The 13,996-nt window shown below is 41.2% G+C and overlaps 2 long non-coding RNA genes and 1 other non-coding gene across 3 annotated transcripts; all 3 read right to left on the reverse strand.

Moving 5' to 3' along the window:
- Nucleotides 1-2,247: 2,247 nt before the first annotated feature.
- Nucleotides 2,248-8,344, reverse strand: LOC139936498 (uncharacterized). The gene is made up of 6 exons (XR_011785960.1): nucleotides 8,200-8,344; nucleotides 7,186-7,387; nucleotides 6,706-6,903; nucleotides 5,683-5,887; nucleotides 4,950-5,147; nucleotides 2,248-3,872 (listed from the first exon to the last, which is right to left on the reverse strand). It is a non-coding gene; the product is annotated as an uncharacterized lncRNA (long non-coding RNA).
- An 863-nt stretch (nucleotides 8,345-9,207) lies between these two features.
- Nucleotides 9,208-13,678, reverse strand: LOC139936499 (uncharacterized). Its single transcript, XR_011785961.1, has 2 exons — nucleotides 13,563-13,678; nucleotides 9,208-9,412 (listed from the first exon to the last, which is right to left on the reverse strand). It is a non-coding gene; the product is annotated as an uncharacterized lncRNA (long non-coding RNA).
- Nucleotides 12,065-12,227, reverse strand: LOC139936760 (U1 spliceosomal RNA). Its single transcript, XR_011786015.1, has one exon. It is a non-coding gene; the product is annotated as a U1 spliceosomal RNA (small nuclear RNA).
- Nucleotides 13,679-13,996: the final 318 nt, after the last annotated feature.

Here is a 13,996-nt window from a genome sequence, read left to right on the forward strand (position 1 = left end):
GTGACAGGCAAACATGGGAGCCGATCGAGCGACTGAAAGAGCGACTGGGCCAACCGAGGACAGGGGAGCATTCTGTTGTGACAATCCAACCCCAAGAGAGGCATCGGCCGCAACATTCTCCCCTCTTCGGATGTAGACCGCCGACAGAGCGGTCCTCGCTGGTGCCGCCTGGTCCAACCGGATGCCCCCTGGTGGTTGACATACGCCATGACCATAGCATTGTTGGAACATACCAGGATGGCTTGCCCCGTTATCTGCGCCCGAAATGGATGGAGGGCATAGCGCCCTGTCAGCATTTCCAGGCATTGAGGTGGGTTGAAAGATGTTCCTGTCACACACAACTGCTGTGTGACAAGCAAACATGGGAGCCATTTGTCGACTCAAAGAGCCATTTGGCCACACGGGGTCAGGGGCGGGGGACCATTCTGTCGTGACAATCCAACCCCAAGAGAGGCATCGGCCGCAACATTCTCCCCTTTTGGGATGTAGGCCACCGACGGAGCAATCCCCTGGTGCCCCCTGGTTCAACCGGATGCCCCTTGGGGGTTGAAATATGCCATGACCATAGCATTATGAAACGTACCGGGATGACTTACCCCATTATCTGTGCCCGAAAGTGTTGGAGGGCATTGCGCCCTACAAGCATTTCAAGGCATTGAGGTGGGTTAAAGGGTGTTCCTGGCACACACAACTGCTGTGTGACAAGCAAACATGGGAGCCGATCTATCAACTGAATAAGCGACTGGGCCGACCGGGGGCAGGGGACCATTCTGTTGTGACAATCCAACCCTAAGAGGCATCAGCCGCAACATTCTCCCCTCTTGGGAAGTAGACTGCCGTCAGAGTTGTCCCCTTGTGCCCCCTGGTCCAACCGGATGCCCCCTGGTGGTTGACATACACCATGACCATAGCGTTGTTGGAACATTCGGGACTGCTTGCCCCATTATCTGCGCCCCAAAGTGATGGAGGGCATTGCGCCCTGTCAGCATTTCCAGGCAATGAGGTGGGTTGAAAGGTGTTCCTGGCCCCACACCACTGCTATGTGACAGGCAAACATAGGAGCCAGTTGTTGACTGAAAGAGTGTCCTGGCCACCCGGGTCAGGGGCAGGAGACCATTCTGTCGTGAAAATCCAACCCCAAGAGAGGCATTGGCCGCAACATTCTCCCCTTTTGGGATGTAGACCACCGACAGAGTGGTTCCCCTGGTGCCCCATGGTCCGACCGGATGCCCCCTGGTGGTGACATACGCCATGACCATAGCGTTATGAAACGTACCAGGATGACTTGCCCCATTATCTGTGCCCGAAAGTGTTGGAGGGCATTGCGCGCTGTCAGCATTTCAGGGCATTGAGGTGGGTTAAAAGATGTTCCTGGCCCCACACAACTGCTATGTGACAGGCACACACAGCAGCCGGTCATTCAACTGAAAGAGCGACTGGGCCGACCCGGGGCAGGGGACCATTCTGTTGTGACAATCACACCCCAAGAGAGGCATCGGCCGCAACATTCTCCCCTCTCGGGATGTAGACCGCCGACAGAGCGATCCCCTTGTGCCCCCTGGTCCAACCGGATGCCCCCTGGTGGTTGACATACGCCATGACCATAGCGTTGTTGGAACTGACCAGGATGACTTGCCCCATTATCTGTGCCCGAAAGTGCTGGAGGGTATTGCGCCCTGTCAACTTTCCAGGCATTGAGGCGGGTTGAAAGATGTTCCTGGCCCCACACCACTGCTTTGACAGGCAAACATTGGAGCCAGTTGATCCGCTGAAAGAGCGACTGGGCTTTCCAGGGGTATGGATCATTCTGTGGTGACAATCGAACCCAAAGAGAGGCATCGGCCGCAACATTCTCCCCTCTTGGGATGTAGACCGCCAACAAAGTGGTCCCCTGGTGCCCCCTGGTCAGACCAGATGACCCCTGGTGGTTGACGTACGCCATGACCATAGCGTTATGAAACGTACCAGGATGACTTGCCCCGTTATCTGTGCCCGAAAGTGTTGGAGGGCATTGCGCCCTGTCAGCATTTCACGGCATTGAGTTGGGTTAAAAGATGTTCCTGGCCCCACACAACTGCCATGTGACAGCAAACATGGGAACTGATCAATCGACTGAAAGAGCGACTGGTCCGAAAGGGGGCAGGGGACCATTCTGTTGTGACAATCCAACCTCAGGAGAGGCACCGGCCACAACATTCTCCCCTTTTGGGATGTAGACCGCCGACGAAGCGGTCTCCTTGTGCCCCTTGGTCCGACCGGATGCCCCCTGATGGTTGACATCTGCCATGACCATAGCGTTGTTGGAACATACCAGAATGGCTTGACCGGTTATCTTTGCCCGAAAGTGATTGAGGGCATTGTGCCCTGTCAGCATTTCCAGGCATTGAGGTGGGTTGAAAGATGTTCCTGGCCCAACACCACTGCTATGTGACAGGCAAACACGGGAGCCAGTTGTCGACTGAAAGAGCAACTTGGCCACCCAGGCCAGGGCCTGGGGACCATTCTGTCGTGACAATCCAAACCCAAGAGAGGCTTCGGCCGCAACATTCTCCCCTTTTTGGGATGTAGGCCATCAACAGAGCAGTCCCCATGTGCCCCCCTGGTCCGACCAGATGCCCCCTGGTGGTTGACATACTATGACTATAGCATTATGAAGCGTACCAGGATGACTTGCCCCATTATCTGTGCCCGAAACTGCTGGAGGGTTTTGCGCCCTGTCAGCTTTTCCAGGCATTGAGGCAGGTTGAAAGTTGCCCTGGCCCTATAGCACTGCTTTATGACAGGCAAACATGAGAGCCGGTCAATCGACTGAAAGAGCAACTTGGACAGCAGGGGCCAGGGAATTATTCTGTCAGGACAATTCAACCCGAGAGAGGCATCCACTGAAACATTCTCCCCTCTTGGGATGTAGACCGCCGACAGAGTTGTCCCCTGGTGCCCCCTGGTCTGACCGGATGCCCCCTGGTGGTAGACATACGCCATGACCATAGCGTTATGAAATGACCAGGATGACCTGCCCCATTACCTGTGCCCCAAAGTGTTGGAGGGCATAGGGCCCTGTCAGCATTTCAAGGCATTGAGGTTGGGTAAAAGATGTTCATGGCCCCACACAACTGCTATGTGACAGGCACACAAGGGAGCCGGTCATTCAACTGAAAGAGCGAATGGGCCGACCGAGGGCAGGGGATCATTCTGTTGTGACAATCCAACCCCAAGAGAGGCATCGGCAGGATGACCCCCGGTTGTTGACATACGCCATGACCATAGCGTTGTGGTACAAACCAGGATGGCTTGCGCCGTTATCTGTGCCGGAGAGTGCTGGAGGGCAATGTGCCCCATCAGCGCTTAACAAGCATTGAGGTGGGTTGAAACCCCGAGAGAGGCATCAGCTGCATCATTTTCCCCTTTTGGGGCAAAGACCGCCGACAGAGCAGTCCCCTGGTGCCCACTGGTCCCACGGGATGCCCCCTCGTTGTTGCTTGTCTGAGCCGAAGAAGACTCGTCAGAGCTTGACGCTGAATGTCAAGGTTTTACTTATCAAAAAATCTGTGGACACAGAAATTAACAACTGCACCCGTCATGTAGCTAAGAGAAAAGTGGAAGTCTCATGGCCCATTGTGGGTAAGACGGTTAAGGGAGCAATATAGCCTGGCGTCATAGGGAATATGCAAATTAATAGTTTGACTCAATCCATGAAAAATTTCATAAGGAAGCTTACGGTTCCATTATCACATGTCGTACAAGTTGTTCATCCTTGTTGATAGCATGTCACATCTGTCTTGATCAAACACTTCCAGGCAAGTTCGTGCAGATCTTGAGCCAAATAGCAGGTAACAGTTTAGGTTAGTTTTGGGTTCTTCTTCACGTCCAGTCTACAAATGAAAATAAACATTCATAAATACCTCAGACAGTTTCGCTATTCCTATTGGTGGAGAGCGTGTCACGTGGGTGTGTATATGTGGGTTTGTTTATGACCGGTAAAAAGTGTTAACTCATGGGCGTGACATGCAACCTTGCACCTGTTATTATAAGACTGTTTCTTCATTCCTATTGGTCGAGAGCAACAGCTGAAACGGTTGTGCCACATCACATGATACGCGCGACGCGCACAGCATTCCCTTATAAGGAGTTGTTTACCCGAGGGTGGCGGAGGGCTTTACCATTTCATAGCTGGAGGGGTGTTGTATAGAAAGAAATAATTTAACAACTATAATTTTGCATTTACTTTACTTTTTCACCAAAAAGTGATGATGTTTTTGACCGAAAAGGAATCAAAGTGTGTTGAATCGGTTTTTAACTAGTGGTTTTACTTCGTCTCGGTAAAACTACCAAGCACCAGGCCTCGTTGGGATTAAACCACTAGTTGAAAACCTCTTCACCACACATTGATTCCCTTATTAAGACACTTTAATAATAATAATCATTTTTAAACAATTTTTGACACAAACTTTACACCAATGAAAAAAAATCTGCACCTTTACAGACCCTCCCTTGGGTTTAGAGAGACACAAATTCCAATCATTCGTTGGCAGTAGTTTGGGTCAAGAGCAATGGTACCAATAATTTGTGACAGTAATAAGGTCAAGAGCACAAATACCAATCAATCGTTAACAGTAGAAGGGGCAAGGCGAATGTATCAGACAATTAATGATGTTACAAAAGATCAAGAGCAAAGATGCCAGTTCTTTGTCAACAGCAATAGTGGTTAAAAAGCAATTACACAAAACTTACGCAACAGCAATAGGGATTAAGATCTTTGACAGTAATCAGGGAAAACAGGCCAAGAGTTTCATCTTTGAACGGCAAGGGCATATTCATTTCCAAAGGGCACTTCCATTGGAATATTTTTAAGTCAATGGGAAACTTTTGAAGAGCATCAAGTTATTTTTCATTTTTCTTATTATGTAAGGTCCTACCAAAGGGCTAAAATAAAATTTGAATTTGTGTACCTTGTTTCCAGTCATCACAATCAGCCATCCGTCCAATATAGTTGACTCTGCTTTGGATCCAGGTCATAGTGAGGACATGACACTGATGATTAAGGCGCTACCTCAATAATGACACTCATCGTACTAAGTGGTTGACTTCTTGTGTAAAAGGTGTCCTTCAGAGATGTAATTGTAATGTCATCTTGCAGATGTGTTTTTCTGTAATACGAAAGTGTTTTGTTTTAATTAAGAATGTTTTTTTTTTACAAACAGACTTTCTTCTTCATTGAGAAAGATGCAAACTTTACATCAATAAGAAAAATCTGTGCTGTCACAAACTTTCACCTGCGTTAAGAGTGACGCAAACCCAACATCTATAAATAAAAAATTTGTGCCGTCACACAGACTTTCTCCTGCTTTGAGAGAGACACAAACTTTAAACCAATGACAAAAATCTGTGCCATCACAGACTTTCTCCTGGGTTTAGAGAGATGCAAACTCTGAACATTCGTTGACAGTAACTGGGGTCACGAGTAAAGGTATCAATCATTTGTTAACAGTAAAGGGGTCAAAAGCAAAGATACCACAAAATACCAATGGATAAACGTGCATCCTACCGTCAAGTTATCTGGAATTGTGAGATGGTAAATCGTGAAGTGTCTGACACCAAAAACTGATGTCTTAAGTTATTTTTCATTTTTCTAGGCATTTCATGTCCTACCAAAGTACTAACATAAAATTTCAATATGTGTACCTTGTTTACAGCCATTACAATCAGCCATCCATCCAATATAGTTGACTCTGTTCCGGTATGTTTATTCAGGTCTTAGTGAAGAAATGACACTGGTGATTTAGGCGTTACCTCACTAATGACACTCATCTTTCTAAGTGGTTCACTTTAGGTGTAAAAGGTGTCCTTCAGTAATGTAATTGTAACGTCATTTTGCAGCTGTGATTTTCTGTAAAACAAAAGTGTTGTGTTTTAATTAACAATGTTTTTTATAAACCAAAAACTTGCTTCACTTACATTAAATTTGTACAAATTGAGGTGCTGAATTTAACTCGAGATTAACTTCAGGGTGTAGGAGTCACGAGTTTAACAACACTGCAAAAAGGCAAAGAGACCAAGTTTGTACAGTCCGACTCATGTCGAAAGGCATACGTTGAGAAGTTTGAATCCATTCAAAAAAACCAAGTTTTGAATATAATTTACTTTTACCTAAAAACCAAAGTAAAATGTAAGGCCTACGCATAAAGTACCTTCCTGATAGGCCTACATGTGAAGAAAAAATCTATTCATAAAACTCAGTTGTAAATGCATTTACAGAGACACACACTTTACAACAATGAGAAAAATCTGTGCCGTCACAAATTTTCTCCTGGGTTTAGAGAGATGCAAGCTCAACATCTACAAAAGAACAATTTGTGCCGTCATACAGACCTTCTCCTGCTTCGAGATAGACACAAACTTTACACCAATATAAAAAATCTGTGCCATCACAGACTTTCTCCTGGGTTTAGAGAGATGCAAACTCTAATCATTCATTGACAGTAATTCGGGTCAAGAGCAAAGGTGGCAATCATTCGCTGGCAAGAAAGCAAAGAGCATAGATACCAATTGATTGATAAAAGTCCATCGAACCGTCATGTTGTCTCGAATCGAGTTGGTAAATTGTAAAGGGTCTGACACATCAAACTTATGTCTTAAGTTATTTTTCATTTTTCTTAACATGCAAGGTCCTACCAAAATGCTAGAATAGAATTTGAATTTGTGTACCTTGGTTCCAGCCATCACAATCAGCCATCCATCCAATAAAGTTGACTCTGCTTTGGATTCAGGTCTTAGTGAAGACATGACACGGATGATTTAGGTGCTACCTCAATAATGACACTCATCGTACTAAGTAGTTGCTTTTGGGTGCCAAAGGTGTCTTTCAGAGATGTAATTGTAATGTCATAATGCAAATGTGTTTTTCTGTAAAACAAAAGTGTTATGTTTCAATTTACAATATTTTTAATCAACAAAAAAGTTACTTCTCTTAAGCTAAGTTTGTGCAAACTTAGGCTAAAAAGGTAAGTCAAGGCAAAAATACAAATCGATCGATAAATATGCATCCAACCGTCAAGTTAGCTCAAATTGAGTTGGTAATTCGTGAAGTGTCTGACACCAAAAACTGATGTCTCAAGTTATTTTTAATTTTTTTAAGTATGTTATAGGTCCTACCCAAGTGCTAAAATAAAATTTGAATTTGTGTACCTTGTTTCCAGCCATTACAATAAGCCATCCATCCAATATAGTTGACTCTGTTCTGGTATGTTTATTCAGGTCTTAGTGAGGACATGACACTGATGATGGCACTACCTCAATAATGACACTCATCGTACTAAGTAGTTGACTCTGGGTGCCAAAGGTGTCCTTCAGAGATGTAATTGTAATGTCATCTTGCAGATGTGTTTTTCTGTAAAACAAAAGTGTTGTGTTTTAATTAACGATGTTTTTTATAAACCAAAAACTTGCTTCACTAACATTAAATTTGTGCAAATTGCGGTGCTGAATTTAACTCGAGATTAACTTCAAGGTGTAGGAGTCACGAGTATAACAACACTGCAAAAAGGCAAAGAGACCAAGTTTGTACAGTCCGACTCATGCTGAAAGGCATACGTCGAGAAGTTTGAATCCATTCAAACAAACCAAGTTTTGAATACAATTTGCTTTACCTAAAAACCAAAGTAAAATGTAAGGCCTACACATAAAGTACCTTCCTGATAGGTCTATGTGAAGAAAAAACTCTACACTCATAATACTCAGTTGTAAATGCATTTACAGAGACACACACTTTACAACAATGAGAAAAATCTGTGCCGTCACAAACTTTCTCCTGCTTTTAGAGAGGTGCAAACTCAACATCTACAAAAGAACAATTTGTGCCGTCATACAGACCTTCTCCTGCTTCGAGAGAAACACAAACTTTACACCAGTTTAACAAATCTGTGCCATCACAAACTTTCTCCTGGGTTTAGAGAGATGCAAACTCTTAACATTCGTTGACAGTAATTCGGGTCAAGAGCAAAGGTGGCAATCATTCGCTGGCAAGATAGCAAAGATACCAATTGATTGATAAAAGTCCATCGAACCGTCATGTTGTCTCGAATCAAGTTGGTAAATTGTGAAGGGTCTGACACAAAAAAACTCAAGTCTTAAGTTATTTTTCATTTTTCTTAACATGTAAGGTCCTACCAAAATGCTAAAATATAATTTGAATTTGTGTACCTTGGTTCCAGCCATCACAATCAGCCATCATCCAATAAAGTTGACTCTGCTTTGGATTCAGGTCTTAGTGAAGACATGACACGGATGATTTAGGTGCTACCTCAATAATGACACTCATCGTACTAAGTAGTTGACTCTGGGTGCCAAAGGTGTCCTTCAGAGATGTAATTGTAATGTCATCTTGCAGATGTGTTTTTCTGTAAAACAAAAGTGTTATGTTTTAATTTACAATGTTTTAAATCAACAAAAAAAAAAAAAATTATGCTAAGTTTGTGCGAACTTAGGCTATGAGTATTAGTACTACAACACTGCAAAAAGGCAACAAGTCCGAGCTTGTATAGTGTGACCAATGTCAAAAGTTTTGAATATAATCTTCTTTTACCCAGACATCGATGTTACATGAATAAAGTACTTTCTGGATACATGTGAAGAAAAATCCACAGGCAAACAACTCAGTTGGGATTTGAACCCACAACCTTTGCCATTCTAAAATAGATGGCTCACCAACTAGACCACCAATCGGTAGCTAGATGCAGATCTTGACCTTTGCCATTCTAAAGAAGATGGCTTACCAACTTTTAGAGAGATGCAAACTCAACATCTATACAAAAAAAAACAATTTGTGCAGTCACACAAACCTTCTCCTGATTTGAGAGAGACACAAACTTTGCACCAATGAAATAAAATCTGTGCCATCACAGACTTTCTCCTGGGTTTAGAGAGATGCAAACTCCAATCAATCGTTGACAGTAGTTGGGGTCAAGAGCAAAGGTAGCCATCATTCATTGGCAAAATTGGGGTCAAAAGCAAATATGCCAATTCTTAGGGGTCAAGGCAAAAATACAAATCGATCGATAAATATGCATCCAACCGTCAAATTAACTCAAATTGAGTTGCTACTTCGTGAAGTGTCTGACACAAAAGACTGATGTCTCGAGTTATTTTTCATTTTTCTAAGCATGTTATAGGTCCTACCCAAGTGCTATAATAAAATTTGAATTTGTGTACCTTGTTTCCAGCCATTACAATAAGCCATCCATCCAATATAGTTGACTCTGTTCCGGTATGTTTGTTCAGGTCTTAGTGAGGACACGACACTGGTGATTTAGGTGCTACCTCAATAACGACACTCATCGTACTAAGTGGTTGACTTTGGGTGCCAAAGGTGTCCTTCAGAGATGTAATTGTAGTGTCATTTTGCAGATGTGTTTTTCTGTAAAACAAAAGTGTTGTGTTTTAATTTACACTGTGTCAAATCAACAAAAAACTTGCTTCTCTTAAGCTAAGTTTGTGCGAACTTAGGCTATGAGTATGAGTACTACAACTCTGCAAAAAGGCAATGAGTCCAAGTTTGTATAGTCTGACTCATGTCAAAAGGCATACAATGAGAAACCTGAAGCAATTCAAACAATTTAAGTTATGAATATAACTTGCTGTTATCCGATGTAACATGCACAAAGTACTTTCCTGATACATGTGAAGATAAATCCACAGGCAAATTACTCAGTTGGAACTTGAACCCACAACCTTTGCCATTCTAAAATAGATGTCTTACCAACTAGAACACCAATCGGTTGCTAGATGCAGACAGTTAACAATTGTTCTAGAGTATGTTAAATTTGCATTGGGGATAAAGAATTATTATTTGGTAGGACACTGCTCTAGAATTGCAAGGTCGTGGGTTCAAATCCCACCCGAGTAACATGCCTGTGATAATTTTTCACAGGACTCGGGAAAGTACTGAGTTTACAGTGCTATCACACATCGGTGTATGGGTAAAAAATCAAAATTAATATTCTTTATCCCGATGCAAATTTAACATCTCTTATAATCATTGCAGTACCCGCTGCCAAAACATAGGATTCAAACTGCCTCTAGCTACCGGGCAACCTCAGTAGTCTAGTTGGTAAGACAATGCTCTAGAATTGCAAGGGTCGTAGGTTCAAATCCCACGCGAGTAACATGGCTGTAATAATTTTTCACAGGACACGGGAAAGAACTGAGTAAATTCAGTCGTTTGTCGACCCTTGTAATTTTTTATATTTTAGACATCTGCAAAGAGCAAAAGCTATGCTTTACTTCTTTAAAAACATCATGTTTTTACAACCTTTTGTTCAAAAGATGTGAAAGAAGAAACACCTAGAGATAAGAGTAACTGAAACAAATAGAAAGCGGTGTCAGACCTTTTTAAGCGTGCACATACATGTACATACATCCCACAGGCTCCCTGCGATTACTTTGAATATCGCGCCGAACGGCGTCAACGTTTGATGAGCCATAATTTTAGTTCTAAACTTAGCATTAACATGCAGCAAACAGACGTAGATAGAACGCAACCTCAACAGGAAAACAGTCTGATAATAGCACGAAGTGCCCATAGCAAAAATCCCATTCAATGATTTAAAGGTTGGAAGTCCTGACATCGCAACGCATGTGAAGCACGAGTAGCTGTTTTTCCTGTGTGTGTGTCCGGACCGTAATAGAATGTACCATGTATCGCATGCACAATGTACACACAGTAATGGCAATCTCCGCTTTTTCGTGATTAAACCTCGCGATCATGTTTTTACACACAGAATACAGTGATGTAACAATATTTTTCAAAGGGTTTGAGGTACAGAAGTTATCTGTAGGAAACAGAGACATTCATATTAATTTTCAAAGGTATGTTGTGATTGTTTTCAATCACCTTTGAAGTATTCTTTTGCTATGACATGACAACAAAGTTGAAAGAACTTGTATCTGCAAACAATGCTTTTAAAATTGTTGTTGATTTCTTTCTCTCACAAATGTACATCATTAAACTTAATTCCCTTGCTAATTTCAACCCCTTGATGACGTTTATCAGAAAGGAAGTCACCAATGTAAAATAGAGATATTTTGGCACTTGAATTTAACAAAAACAATTTTCTTGAAAATGTTACCCCTGTTTTGACATGTTTCTCCGTCATGAACCTGCTGACATGACTCATCAAGCTTGCTCACATATGTTGTGTTAATGAAAACTCTTGTGCGATGACTGGGATACAGGACGCCATGTTTAGAAGTTGTTGAAATAGTGTAAAGAAATATGAATGCTGATGAATAAAGAGGTGTTGTGTTGAGTTGGTTTAGAAACTTTACTTTCCTCAGATTGATTACACATAAATATGCATACTACTTCTTATACTAGGGATGGTTTTTCGAACAAATGACTTTTGCCATTCTAAAGCAGATAAGCTACTAACCATCACTTTGATTATCCCAGTAGCTAGAGACAGCTCAATTCCTATAAAGGCACTGAAACCCTAAGTTGGTAAATGTCAAAGACCAGTATTCTCACTTGGGATATCCCAATATTAACGCATTAAGTAACAAATCTGTGGAAATTTTGACTCAATTGGTCATTGAAGTTGCAGGAGAATAATGAAAGTAAAAACACTTTTGTTGCACAAGGATAAAAAGGATAAACAGCCTGGAAAACTATTTTAATATTAATTTGATTGAAAAATTATCTTTTTCTCAAAGACTACATGTGTGTTACTTTAGAGGGAGCCGCTTCTCACAATGTTTTATAATATGAACAGTTTTCCATTGCTTGTTACCAAGAAGTTTTTATGGAAACAGATAAAATGGTCTGATGATGATGAAAGGAAATGATGGCATGGTACTTTAAATAACTGTCTGAAATGTTGTATTTGGTGAGAAATAGATAAAAACTTATTTCCTGATTGGAGTTTATCCCCCAATGAGCATTTTATTCATTTTCTTTTCAAATCGGTGTTGTGCATAACGTTTTATCAATTTTTCACTATTGTCTCGTGACCCTGATGGCCAATTGATCTCAAACTTCTACAGATTTGTCAGTTTATGTATTTATTTATTAATTATTTTTTTATATCAAATAATAAACCACAAGGGAAACTGACTCCCGAGCTCCCCACATTTGGGGGAATCGCATAAGTCAACCCGTCCGAAGTGCAATGGATAGGCCTCGCCATGGGAGAACCGCCTTATTGATCACGGTATCTCCTGAGCCAGGTAAGTATTTATTTTTTATGTAAAAAAGGTACACTAATTGGTAACTGTCAAAGACCAGTGTTCTCACTTGGTGTATCTCAACATATGCATAAAATAACAAACCTGTGAAAATTTGAGCTCAATTGGTCATCGCAGTTGTGAGAAAATGATGAAAGAAAAAACACCCTTGTTGGACGAATCTGTGTGCTTTCATATAGGAATAAAAGATTTCTAGCTAGAAGTCTTTTATTATTTTAGTGAGAAATTACCTCTTTCTCAAAAGCTATGTTATTTCAAAGGGAGTCGTTTTCCACAATGTTTTATACTACCAACAGCTCTCCAATATTAGTTACCAAGTCAGTTTTTAAGTTAATAGTCCCTTTAACTAGGTCTGATTCTAGTTAGCTACATAATTTTGAAGACAATCATTTATGATCGACTCTAATGAAATGAATTGTTCTCTTTTTATAAAAAAGGTCAATGAGTGTGTAATGGTTACACATTTTAATATAAAACTCAATAAGAATTGTACAATAAAACAAACTCAACATATGAAATATATGGAGGTAGAACAAAAATGCATGAATGCATTTTGTCATGTTTTCTGAAAAAAAGGTACATTTTTGAGGCAGTACTGTCACAGCAGGATACAATTGCCCAAGTTTTTCTCACCAGAAATACAAAGACCAGTGCTGGCCCTAGTCACAACTGAAAGGAAAATATTCTGAGACCCCTGGCAAAAATGGTGTAAAAATGTTGATTTTGCCAGTTCTAACAAAAAAACTTGCTCTAATACTACATTGTCTAAGTTAGTAATAAGTATGCATGTTAAAAAAAAACAGCATAAGCCATAAGGGTGAGTGTTATAGCAATTATTATTGTTTGTGCGAAGTAGAGCCAAGGATGGTACTTTTGTAGTGATAAAACAGGTTTTATGAAATAAGTTTGCATTTTGGTGGGGTGGAGTTGTACTAATAGATAAAATAAGAGTTTAAAATAAAATCAGTTTTACAGACTAGTAAAATTAGAACCCCCCCCCCCCAAAAAAAAAAAAAAACAAAAAAAAAAAAAAACAAACAAACACAAAACAAACAAAAAACAATAACAACAACAACAACGCCCTTACCAAACGCCCTTACCAAACGCCCTTCCACCCAAAAAGTATAAGAAAAATCTTTCAAATAAGTCAAATTTACGTGAAATGACACATTAAGTACGTACGTTTCGCGAATGTGTAAAAAAATGCCCGAAGGTGCCCGATTTTAATTCAGCCAAAACAGTTATCATCAGTTTGAGTTATGGTGTCAAATACAAAATGCTCAAAAATCAATCAAAATAACCTATAATATACTTTTAAAACTCACCCTAGGTACGCAGGAAATGTTGCTGGTTCATCTGGAGGTGCAGTTGTGTCAGATATCTTTCTAAAAAAAGTAGATTTTCAGCAAAAAATGATGTCCAAAATGGTCCGCCATTAAATTATGTTGACTCCATCATACATTGAATTGTGGGTATTTTATGCCCAGGAGCCCGCCGTGACGTCATAAGGAACTTCTAAGTTACACGCCGCCTGATGGCCGTGCGTAACTGGCGCAAATTTCGGAGCTCAACTGTAAAAAGTTTTGTGGTTTTTGTTTTCGTTTTGTTGAAAACATTTTGTTTATGTTATTCTAAATGAATTTCGTAATGTTTAGGGGGGAAACTTACCCCCAGTTCCAGCCGAGACTATCCACAAATCGCCTCCCAAAAAACATTTAAGCCTAATGTCAGTGGATTACTCATTGTGAATGCGCGAAGT

This window comes from Asterias amurensis, chromosome 4, assembly GCF_032118995.1.
Source record: "Asterias amurensis chromosome 4, ASM3211899v1".
Taxonomy (NCBI): Eukaryota; Metazoa; Echinodermata; class Asteroidea; order Forcipulatida; family Asteriidae; genus Asterias; species Asterias amurensis.